Source organism: Rhineura floridana, chromosome 1 (assembly GCF_030035675.1).
Source record: "Rhineura floridana isolate rRhiFlo1 chromosome 1, rRhiFlo1.hap2, whole genome shotgun sequence".
Taxonomy (NCBI): Eukaryota; Metazoa; Chordata; class Lepidosauria; order Squamata; family Rhineuridae; genus Rhineura; species Rhineura floridana.
The window spans coordinates 93,728,841-93,739,831 of record NC_084480.1 but is presented as its reverse complement, the minus strand read 5'-3'; positions in this window follow the sequence as shown (position 1 = coordinate 93,739,831).

The window sequence follows — 10,991 nt, the reverse complement described above, 5'->3', positions numbered from 1 at the left end:
TTCACAGGTTGTACATCTTGAGAGTTCTGTTTACAAACAAAGTTCACACTGCCTTGCTTCAAGCCTCCGTCCCTGGAGTTTTGCTTGACTGGACATTGCTGCTGTAGATGCCGTCGATCTCCGCAAACAAAACAAGCCTTCAGCCTCTGTTGCTGCTCCTGTTTATTGTCCTTCGGCACGACATTTTTCACCTCTTGCTTCCTGACAGCTTCCATCGACTCGGCTCGTTTTGCCTCCTGTCTCCGCTGCCATTCTTGGGTCAGCTTTTCCTCAATAAACGCAACATTCAAACCTCCGTCAGGCATGGCTTCAAAAGCCATGACCATATTATTCCAAGTCCCATCGAGTGAAGCCAGGATCAGATAGGTCTTCTGAAGTTCAGAATGTTCGACGCCTCGGTCCGTCAACTCAGCAAACAGGCGTCTGAATTCCGTGAGATGCTCACACATGTCGCACTCACCCGTGAAGCGCATTTGATACAGCTTCCATGCCAAACACAATCTAGATCCCGCGGTCTGTTGCACATGAATGCCTTCCAACACATCCCACATCTCCTTGGCGTTTGTAACATCTCTCACGTGTAGCAGTTGAGAGTCAGATAGAGCCAGAAGTATAAAAGCCTGCGCCTTCTGATCTCTACGCGTCCAAGCCGCAGTCAGTACCACCGGAATGGGTCCATCTATTGTGTCCCATAAATCCTCTTTTATCAGCAAAGCCCGCATCCTCGGCTTCCAGCTGCCATAATTCTTTTCATTAAGCCGTTCCATCGGCAAGCTTCCCCCAGACAGGTTTACAGCCATGTTGCTCACCTCCGTCTGGTTCAATCAATCAAGCTGCCCTCTCTGGAACTCCGTCTGCCGTTCAGACCAGCAACTTACTCCCGTGTAATGCGCTGTGGAGCGCAACCATCCTCTGCTACCACTGTTGGCATGTGTGCGTTGTTGTGTGAAACAGCATACATTACGTTGGAGTTAAGTTGAGCAAGAATGGCATTTTGCCATTGGCGGTAAAGGACTAGCTCTATAAATGCACTGTGTAGTTATTTTCTGCCCTCACTGGAGGCAGTACAGCAGTTATAATGCCTTCTGAGGTCATGCTTATTTTATGCCAAGGCAGGAGCAAATTCATAGTGTTGCAGCAAAATGATTAGAGGGGCTACCGAAAGGACCAAAGCTTAGTAGCAGGGATGTAGTTGTCTGCAGTCTGGGGGGTGTCTCAGACCCCTTACTTTTTGCTGGGTCAGGTCCCAGGAGGATCCGTATGTCGCCAGCATCCTATGAGCTAATCAGCCTGAAAGGGGAGTGTATTAGCCACTGAGAAGAGTCCCAATGAGTGTCAGTTGTAAGCGAGCCTTTATTAGTTCCTACTTCAAAAAGTCAAGACAGGTTGTAGAGAGTGAGAATTCGTAATTGCAGAAAAAGACACAGTGAATCCTGATGATAGCATTCCATCTGCATCATCAAGCAGTTTGGAATCAGCAGGAGATAAACGTGTAGACACTGAATTCAGTAATTCAAGCAATATCTCTGACAGTGAGAATGGACAGTCAGATGGTGACACTGATAGAGAAGCAGAAAGCAGTATTCAAGCCTGGCCATATTATGCTATAATTTTAGAAGGTTGTATAATCTTAGAAGGGGCTGCAGCTGTGAGGGGGCATGACTGTGACTCTCATGAAGGGACCCTGCACTTCTGAAGTTGCCGCTATGCTACTGCTAGTAGCAGAGGATATATTTTGCTCATAAAGTCCCAGATTCAGTTACTGGAAGCTCTACTCAGGAAATAAGGACAGGAAAAACTTCTGCCTCAGCTATTGCTGCTGCCAGGCACATCAAGCCATACTATATTTTATTTTGCTTGTTAACACACACACACACACACACACACACACACACACACACACACACACACACACACACACACACACACACACACACACACACACACACACACACACACACACACACACACACACACACACACACACACACACACACACACACACACACCTATTATGTAGGTACTAAATTTAAGCAACTGCTGGCAAATTATTATCAGAAAAAACCATGGGAATTTAAAAAACTCATCAATTAATTAATTAATTAATTTTAATTAATTAATTGTATGCTATCCTTTCTTTGTGCTGTGTAAATGTAACATCTGCCTGTCATATTGTTTCTGCTGTACCTTTTTTCTTATTAGATGCCTTATTCTGGAAAAACACTACTGCGTATTTGTTTTATACTGTCCTGTTGTATCCTGGGCCCAGCCCAGATAAAGTTGATCATGTCTAAGCCCAATTGAAAGCAATGGGCGTCACTTGTTACATTGGTTTCAGTGGGACCTAGCCATGACTAACTTTACTGGATCAGGCCCACTGGTTGTAATCTAATAGAATTTAAGCATGGTGGAGAAGCTTACCTGGGTCAAAGACCCTATCCCTATGGCAGACATGCTTAAGCAGGTGTATAACCATTCTTTGCAAATGTTAGGACTCAGCTAGATTTTGTAGAAGCCAATGGGGAGGGTGTGTGTGTTGGAGATCACAATGAACCAGTGAGTGGAGGAATCCAGTTCTTGCTGGTGCATCCTGATCTCTGCTTCCACAGCCTGCCCTTTACTTTCTTGGCCAGGGAAGGCAAACCTGTGGCCCTCCAGATGTTGATGGACTACAACTTCCATCATTCCTGGTCATTGGCCATGCTGAAAGAAATTCTGGAGTTGGCTGGTTCAAATTAAGCACTGAAGGGAAAGATAGGGTAAAGGAGAAGGGAGAAATGGAAAGGGCTTAACATTAAGGAGAGAGGAAGGAGTAAGAATAAGGAGCTGAGGGGGAATGGGGTCAGGATCTAAGAAGAATGTGTAAAAGAAAGCACAAACAAGTTGTGAAGGACCACCAGGGTCTGCCTCACTGCCCCCTTGGCTTCAGCCCTATGTGGATTCAGAATCAGGTCCCCAGTCAACTGAACTGGCTGAGGAAGAAGGGCTGGGAGACAAGCCAAAGGAGGAACAGTGGGGGGGGGGAAATCAGCTGTTGGTAGGGAGCCTTTAGAAGCCCATATAAGAGAAAGCAGGAAGGAAGCTGGGGGGAGAGTCTTCAGCCTGAGAGGGAGAAGGGACTGTTTGAGACCTTGAGGGGCTGGAAGGCTACAGGACGCAGAGTGAGGCCTCAGCCTAGTCCCCCTTCCCCCAGGACTGGGAAAGGACCCTCATGGGAGAAGTGGGGAGTGATGTAACTGCCTGTCCCCAATAAAGCGTAAGCAGCAAAGGTGCTCTGAGAGTTGTGATTCTTTTCCCACAGTGAGAGGGAGACCCTGGCCAAGGACACTGGGCCTTTTGACTTTCCGCTACCCATGGATGCCCAACACAAGTTGTGAAGAAAAACTGTGTATGTGGGAGTGGTGATGACAAGTGTGAAAATGGTTGTGACTGGGGGGATGGAAGACTAGTCCTCACATAAAAAGTAAAACAAAACAAAACTGCTTTCTGTCCTCTTCAGTAACCCAGGTACCATCAGTTGCATCTGCCAGGCCCATTTTTAACATTGTCAGTGTCTACAAATAAAATAGCAGCACTAGCTCCTGTCAAATTATATTTCTATATTTCTAATGGCATGCTATTAATACATCTTTTTGTAAGCTAACTTGTTTGGAATGCCATCAGTTGAGAGTGAGACGTTTCAATCAGATTGGGCACATTTCTAAAAAAGCAATCCTGAACTGGCAAAGAAACAGATTAAATGACCTTCTAGGTCTTTCTCATGTATAACATTTATTTTCTCTCTCTCTCTCTCCCTCTCTCTCTCTCTCCTGTCCCAGTGTTCTGTATGTTTCCCCCCAGATTTTGTTTTGTTTGTAACTGATAAAAGGACTGATTTGTAATGTTCAGATCTTCACTGGATTATTTGCTTGAAGAGATGTTTCCCTGGAACAATTGCCTTGTTTGTTATAGTACTATTATGGGTCTGAATAAAATCCAGAGTTGTTCTCCCCCCCCTTACAAACACACACAACCTTAGAATTTCTTAGTAGCTTCCTGCATCAAAAATCAAACTGCTCACTGAAAAATAGAATAGGTGGTATAAAGCACCAAAGTCTATTAATGTTGCAGAATGGATGGATTTTGGATCATACAAGATGTGAATGCATATGTAAAACATATAAATTGCCTTATCCGGAGTCTGATCATTGGTATCTCTCTAGCCTATCACTACTCTGATCACACCAGCACTTACCCAGGTTGGGTTCCCTTTGGAAGGAGATCACTTGAGGGGGCTTATAGGATTTTGTAATATTTGCATTTATTTTCAAATTTACAGGTTGAACATAGATGGAGGAACAGCCTAAACACTCTGAAATCTACTTCTCCCACATCAGATCTCCAGGAGGCAGCTTCCCAAAATGTTTACAGTGTCAAAACATCAGCTCTCTTTGTTCTTTCTATGCGCCTGTCTTAGGGCTCATCTACATGGGAGCATTTCTTTGTAGCAAATACACTACGTTTACCTTCACTATTCATTTGCACCGTCCACAGTTCCTGCTCAATGATAGCTGCCAATCACTTTTTCCTAATCACAAAAATAGGCATTCCTCTGAGAAGGATTAGTCTTGCTCTTTCCTTGTGGCCCCACCCTCCAATTATACATTTCTACACCCTGTGGTTGCTAGGTGACCGAGCATGCTCAGTCAGTTCTATCAACTGCAGTAGGTTCCTTTTAAAAAACCCTGAAGTGCAAATATCTGTGTTTTCCCTGCCTATGACAGGATACAGCTGAAATACAAATCTTTGTTTGAACAGTGTTACTCTTTAGAGCACAAGTTAGGGGTAAAAAAAAATAAAGGCACCACTTGTATCAACATTAAAAAAGCCAGCAGAACGGAGGAGAGCAGGAAACAAAATGAAAGAAGGGAGGAGATAGTGGGTGTGGAGAGGGGAACAATTGACACACCCACCTAAAAACATCAGAGCAAAGTATCAGCAAGCACTAGAGAAACAGAGTGGAGACTTTTTTCCCTCCACTTTTCATATTATCAATGGATTGGGTTAGTGTGGATTTTCAAGAGCAAAACTGTGTGATAGCTTCTGTTTGCCAGTTACATCAGGGGATCCATGCAAATTTAAAGGAGATTGATTAGCATCAAACACACAGTAAACCATCATGTAGATGAGCCCTCAGTCTCTGTCTCAAACTGTACATTGTACTCTTATTTTTCCCCTCACACATGGACACCTCACCACCTCCCCCCAACTAGTGAAGGCAAATCTGGATGAGACATTGATATACATCACTGGAACATCATGGGCTATCACCACTACCACCATGCATGCACGAAGACAAAAAAGGAAGAATACACTCCTTTCTGAGATGGTTATCATCTTCCACTGAGCAGTTGGCTTTCGGAAAGACACAGATGGAGCAGTGAGCAAGGAAGCAGACACCAACCTAGCCAGCCAGATCAGCTGAATCAAGCCAGATCAGCTGAATCAAACCTGTCAAAACAAGGGGGTGATCTATGTCACAGTCAGATCACCCTCACATCAACAACACACCTTTGTCCAGTTCAGGTTTTCCCTCAGGGCAACCCACATGGACAGCCCTATTCACAGAATATCTATCTATCTATCTATCTATCTATCTATCTATCTATCTATCTATCTATCTATCTATCTATCTATCTATCTATCTATCTATCTATCTATCTATCTATCTATCTATCTATCTATCTATCTATCTATCTATCTATCTATCTGTCTGTCTGTCTGTCTGTCTGTCTGTCTGTCTGTCTGTCTGTCTGTCTGTCTAATCTAATCTCCTAAAGTACCTTTTGTATGAAAGCCATCACTCTCATTTTCTCACTATATAGCTATAAAATACTTGAGGCTGGCAACTCTCTAGTGCTATATAGCAGAGCAGTAGTAGTCCTAGGGAGAAGGGGGAATAAAAAAGGATAATCCTTTATGCCTTCTCGATCCTGAACCCTTCTCCTCAAGACATGAAGAGTGTCACTTCTCTCTTCCGGGCCTCTGTTCTAGGTTGGCTGAAGCTCTGGACAAGAGCACTTTTTTTAAGCAGCGGGAATACATTGCAACATTGTGTTGCACACCCCTTTTGTTAAACTTCTTTTACTTCATTCATTTGTAATGGATCCCACGACTGCATTCCTTGTTGACATATCAATGCATTTCAGGAGAAGCCAGCAAGCCACACAGAGCCAATGCAGATTCTCATTTCTGATATGATAAAGTCATACTGAAGACATTATGTCACTATTTTGCAGGAGGGATTCAAGCACATACCAGAACTTTGAGCAATTAAAGTGGATTCAAGCACTCTGTCACCTTAGCACAACAAATCCACTTTAGAAAAGAACCAGACTTTTTGCTCTTTTAGGAAAGTGATGGGGAAATGCACTGAAAAGTATGGGATGAACAAATGGTTAACAAGAAGATGTGTAAATAACCCATAAGCAAATCAGAATGAATGCTCATTGTTGTATAACTGCCCCGTAAACAAATCAGGACAGATGCTCAATAAAGACCAGACATAGTCTAACCCCCGCATAGGCTTTGTGCAAGCAAATCAGGATGAATGCTGAATAAACAGGTCATTTGGAGGAGCCCAGATTTTCTCCCTTCAGCTCTTTTTTGTTTTTTGTTTATGTTTGTGTGTGTGTGTGTGTACCAAATGTGTTTCAAATCTAGTTTTTCTGTCTCATAGCTTAGCTGGGGAATTAAGGGAACTGCACTACAAGTACATTTACTGCTGTTATTTGACATCGTCATTAGTTTAGATTTGAAAATATCCAGATTATCAGACTGCCCTGCAAGCAGCAATCACACTGAATAAGGCTTGTAGTATTTGAGCATGTTGCAGATCAGAGCTGTTTTTTCCATTAGTCAACTTACTTTAAATTTACTAAATTGTCTTTTGTAATCAAGCCATTAGAACGGCATTAAAATATAATCTTCATGAACAGCCTAGCAATTTATCAAACATTACATTAGCTTGCTTGACATTTTAATTTCCAAGTTTTTTATTAGTAGCTTGCCCCCTTGATCACAAATTACATGAAAGCATCTTCATTCTTCATGTTTGAAATCAACAACAAAAAAAGAAATCAGTCTTCTGATCTCAATTTAATCAGTGTAAAAATAGAATAGCTCTATTAAAGTCAACGGAAAATTTATTCATATAAGCAGTGATGTACCCAAGATCTGTAACATATATCTGTTTAGAGTGGGAAATCCCATCTTAAAGGTTAAAACTTAAGAAATAGAAGATGTCTCATACCAGGTCAGCTTAATATGGGCTGTGTACTCTGTCTACAATCTAATATAGCATTGTCTGTTCCAGCCTTTCCCAACCAGTGTGCCTCCAGATGTTGCTGGACTACAATTCCCATCTTTCCTGACCATTGGCAATGCTGGCTGAGGCTGATGGGAGTTGTGGTCCAACAGCATCTGGAGGCACACTGGTTGGGAAAGCCTGGTCTATTCTGACTGGAATTGTCTCTCCAGGATCTCTGGTAGACAGAAGTTGTCATTAATGGTGTCATTCCATTCCATGCCAACCCAGCAGAGTAGCCCACTGGCAATAGATGTACCATCTCGGTGCTCTCTATCTGCCACTACCAACTTATTTGTCACCTAGGTCAGACCTTCAAATCGGCATCTGTCCTCTAAAGTAGGTCACATGACCATCTTAGTAGAACAATATAAACGGTGTGCATCCTATTAGTTGACACTTTCCCCACATATCCTGGTGCTCCAGTGTAATACTATGGCTGGTACAAATGATGGTTTTGCTTTGGAATCTCATCTGACTCTAGCACTTCCTAGCAGCAGGAAAATTGACTTCTTTGCTTCTGTTACTACTTCTGATACCTTCTTTGTTGAGTCAGTTGCGTAGCTGAAGGGAACAGTTTGTTTCTACAGAGTGTTGTTGAATGTCCCACAGATGTAGCTCCCTGTTTGTGTTGGACTTAATGAAACAAAACTACATAACAAACACCTGAAACAGCAATAAAACAGCACACAAGATGAGCAGCAGGACATCATCTTATATGATAGTCCTAAGGTTTGGCAGGATAGAAACGTTTTCACCAATATTTTAAAAATTCTGATAGAAAAGTGCTGACAGGCCTTGGGAGGCAATTCCACAAGGAAGGAGCCGTCATGTACAGTATAATCCTCAGTGGAGATCAAAGGCTTTGCCTGTGATGACAAAGGCATCTGGAACAAGGCAACATTTGAAGGTTGTAACATGGTGGAGACTCAACCCTATAGCCAGCAGGGCTGGCCCCACGCATGCCGGGGCCCTTGGGCATCAGCTTGCCCCGGGCCCCAGTGTGTGCACATGTGTGTGTGTGCGTGCAGGGTCCCCCCACCTACCTGTCTCTACTCTCCTTCCCCCGATGCCCCCCACCTACCTTTCTCTGCTTCTCCTTCCCCTGGAGCTACAGGGGCCCCTGAGGGGGCCCTCTGCTCCCCTTTCGCGATCCACGGCAACAGCTGCAGATCGCAGGGCAGGAGCTTCCGCCTGCCCACCATTCCCTCGCCTTACCTAACTGTCTCCTGTCTTTTAGCATTGCCATTAACCAAGATGGCTGACATGGTTTCCCTAAGGGAATGAAGCCTCCACTGCCATCTTCGTTGATGGCACGCGTGCATGCTACACGCATGCATCTCTGCCATCAACCAAGATGGCGGCAGGGGCTTCAGCACCTTAGGGAGACCTCAGCTGCCATCTTCATTAAGAGCAATGCTAAAAGGCAGGAGACAGGTAGGTGGGGCAAGGGAATTGTGGGCAGGCGGAACTCCCCTGCGATCTGCGGCTGTTGCCGCGGATCGTGGAAGGGAAGTGGAAGGGCCCTTGGGCCAGTGCCCCACCTGGCCACCCTTTAGAACCGGCCCTGATAGCCAGCCTTCCTTGTTAGGTGGGGCAGCAACATTTCTAGATGGAGCATTTTTGGGGGGGGAGGCTCTTAGCATCAGCCAATTCGCCCCCCCCACACACACTATCTCGTGAAGAGGATGTGAGGGCAAGGCCAAAGGAAGAGAAAAGCATCCTCCTCACTCTTTCTCCATGCAGAGTGTGTGATAGCTTACAAAATGGGCTATGTAAAGGTCAAGTTAACAGAAAATTTAGTAGGAACACCAGGAATTAAACGACTGGCATATCTTTTTGTTTCATAAGAAAAAATAAAAAGGATGTTAAGAATACAGTGAACAAGGGGATACAAAAAGGTGTAAAATGAACATTTTTAGTTTATGCCATAACTAAGAAGTTAAAAACTAGTGTTCAGCTTGTTTTCTCAAAAAATTTTTAATCTTGTATCACAACACCAATACGCCTTCCCCCCAAAACAGGTGTAGAAACAGGGTAAGAGCACATTACAATGCAACTATAGTCAAACATTTACATTAGGGAGAGTGCTGCTAAGAACAATATGTACAATTCTTTGTTGGTCAATGAGATTGAGTCATTAACTTTGTAAAATAATTACTGCAGAATAGACTTCCTTTCGTAAACTTATAAAAATGCTTGAGAAACATGCAAGAAAACTTTCTGAATGGTAGATTCACAATACACCTTTCCAGGGAGAAAATATATACTTTAGAGTATGTTCCTTGTGGGTCCCTCTTTTTAGTCTTGTTCCTGATCTTTCAGTTCTCCTTCCTGCTGCACTATCAAGGCAACACCTTTAACTAAGCTATTGGAAACCAATTGTGGAAAGCAATTGGATTTCTTTTTTCTGGTTGCTATGTTGATTTTTCTGCCCAGAAACCCTGAAAAGACCTCATGTTGAGCTGCACACATTGGGAAAATAAGAAATTAGGCCTGTGTTACAGCCCAGGTGGACAGCCAGTCAGCTAACTGTAGTATGCACAGTGGTGTTTCTATTCCTGTAGAGTTGTGTTCATCCTTTGCCATCAAGTAGTAGAAGAAGAAATAGCCATTACAATTGTGTGTATAGTGAGTGCTTTAAAAGAGTAAAGGGTAATTTAGGGTAGCAATTTTTTCCAGATCATTTTGTCATATCTTTATTTCACACTTTAGTAATAAGCATCCAATCCTGATCTACTCATCATAAAATCTGCAGAATAAACAAACTCTTCTTACTGCAGCAAACAAACATGCTTCTTTATTGCTGGCTGGGCAGAGAACACAACTGAAAATGAAAAGCAGAGCAAAGAAAAGTTCAAGGGGTAGAGTCTAATTGTAGCCTATAATACAAAGTTCTAATATTTATCTCTTCAGGAGTCATGTATAATACAGGCTGCTTTTTTCTTTCAAGATCACTTAAGTAATAAGAGATTGATCATGAAAAATCCACCCTCAGTCAGGGAAAGTCTTGAATGAGCAGACTTTGGGGTGCTCTTCCAGATGAGGCTTCTCTTGTGCACTCGCCCTGTCTTATTTACTGAATTTTTCAGAGGTTCCTATTCTTAGAGTGCTCCTATTCTTAAAACAAGCTGTAATTCTTTTAATGGAGATTGTCATTGTCTATCATGTCACAAGATAATTTCCCAAAAAAATCCAGGGGGAGGAAAACACAGCTCTATGGGGGACTGCACCCATTTGCCCCACCCTGACTACAGGGCTGGATGGAGTTCATGTGGGAGGAAGCTCTCTCTGATATAACCCGGCCCATTTAGTGCTTTGAAGATCAACATCAACACTTTGACTTGCACATGTAAAGTAATGCACAACCAGTGGAACTCCTTCCATAGAGATGTGTTTCATAGGGGAAGGGCCATAGCTCAGTGTTAGAGCATCTGTTTCACATGCAGAAGGTCTCAGGTTCAATCCCTGGCATCCCCAGGTATGGAAGGACTTCTCTCTGAAATCCTGGAGAGCTGCTGCCATTCAGTGTAGACAACATTGAGATAGATGGACCAGTGGTCTTACTTGGTACAGCATCCTATGTTCCTGTTTATTATCCCACCCTTCCATTTTTCATCATTCAAGGTAGCTTTCAGATACTAAA